This window comes from Chrysochloris asiatica, unplaced genomic scaffold, assembly GCF_000296735.1.
Source record: "Chrysochloris asiatica unplaced genomic scaffold, ChrAsi1.0 scaffold00161, whole genome shotgun sequence".
In the NCBI taxonomy this organism is placed as follows: Eukaryota; Metazoa; Chordata; class Mammalia; order Afrosoricida; family Chrysochloridae; genus Chrysochloris; species Chrysochloris asiatica.
Genome location: NW_006408679.1, coordinates 3,459,788 through 3,461,748, shown reverse-complemented (window position 1 = coordinate 3,461,748; position 1,961 = coordinate 3,459,788).

Below are 1,961 nucleotides of genomic sequence, written 5' to 3'. Positions count from 1 at the left end.
AATGAGTATGGCAAAAGCTTACAATCCTGTTGCACACCTTTCCTAATTTTAGACCATGCAGTATCCCCATGTTCTGTTAGAACTGCCTCTTGGTCTGAATGTGCACAATAAAGTGTTCTGGGTTCTTCTTAATGAATGCTACCACATGCTATGCCATGAAATCACATGTCATCACAGGATAACACATTGTATCATATGCTGTACTATCATGTGACATCACATGTCACCACATGCCATCACTTCTTACTTCAGGGCTGTTGATGGGGCTCCCATAAAGTAATATAGTCACAGTTCATTTTTTAAATTCCTCAGGGTCCGTGGTCAATGGCACAAGGTCTTGGCACTAAGGGGCAGCTGTAGCAGGGGCACAGGTTAATAAGCCTTCTTACAAAAACATGCCACCTGGCTGCTCCATCTCGTTGGGGGTCTTCCTCTTTTTCTCTGACCCTCCACCTTACCCAGCATGACATCCTTCTCCAGCGACTGTTCTCTCCGGACAATGTGTCCAAAGTAGGAGAGACGAAGCTTAGCCATCTTGGCCTCCAAGGAGCACTCTGGCTGCACTTCTTCCAAAACAGATCTATTGGTTCTTTGGCAGTCCATGGCACTTTCAGTATTCTCCTCCAACACCACAACTCAAAGGCATCAATTCTTCTACGATCTTCCTTATTCACTGTCCAGCTTTCTCATTCATATGAGGTTATTGAAAATACCATGGCTTGGGTCAGGCACACCTTAGTCCTCAAGCTGACATCTCTGCTCTTCAGTACTTTAAAACAACTGATAACAATTATTCACTATTATATCATATGAATCTTATCCTCATCTCTTTTCACCAGACCCATCTAGACAAGAAGAAAACTATTCAGTAGGGACTCTTTCTTTCCCTCATACTCTTAAACTAAACTCCCTCTTGAAACCTTGTAAGCCAGTCACTTTAGGCCTTTATCACCCCCTCATTTTTGGTAGCTAATGTCTAAGTTGCCTGTCCCTATCTACCCAGTGTACAGAAGAGATAGCTTTGATACTTGACGTGAAGACTCTTTCCCTCTCTGTTGGTATTTGGAGTTACTGCCTCCATGAGTATAGGTCAGGTTCATCAAATTGTAGCAATTTACCCTTGTTTCCTTTATCCAAAAAAAATTTTCTTTTTGTAATCTTCCTTTAGTTGAGTTCTGATTATCGAGCCATCGAGGCTAGGTCAAATGGGTGTTCTGCAAATTAGGGTCTGCAAGTTAGGGTGTTCTTGTGCATCTCCCCTCACTTCATATCAGCTGGATGCTTCACTCTCAGCTCTAGCCCTCTGTGGCTATGTCCTTGTCCATGGACTCAAGTGTCCCTAGATCTCACCACACTTTGGACCAACCAGCCCTACCTCTTCTCTCTCTCATCTCCAAGTCAGTGGGGAGTCAATGGACTGTGGTTGAACTCAGTCCATTTCTTCATTGCTGTCTTTCCCCCTCTTCCACTCACCAGCAGACCAATGTGGTCACCAGCAAACTTACATGCCTGTTCATGTGTTCCCTCTGAGTTTCAGTCTTAGAGGGAAGTTTGTCCTGAAGGAACTTGATTGCTTGCTTTGATGGCTTCCGGGCGAACAGCTTGCTTATTCTTGTAGTAGCCAGTCATGCTGACATTTGTTTGGGTTTTCTTGATGATCTTTCTTTGAAGATGTATCGTCTGTCACTCTAGCTGTTCCAGGCTGGTCTGCTTGTCCTTTCTAGTTGGAATGTCCCACCTCATAAGGTTCTGGATGGGACTCAGGATTCCACCTAAGGTCCTATACTCTGCAGAGGCCTATTTTACTAGGCAAGTTCTAGAACCCCTTTTAGGTATTCCAACCAGTTATAGGCTGAAGACGGGCTAACAAGCTTTCTATAATCATGTTTCCCAACATTCCTTTCTATCCCATTCAAGTGTCTATTTTACAATAGTAGGCAAGGGAAACCAATATTCATAAG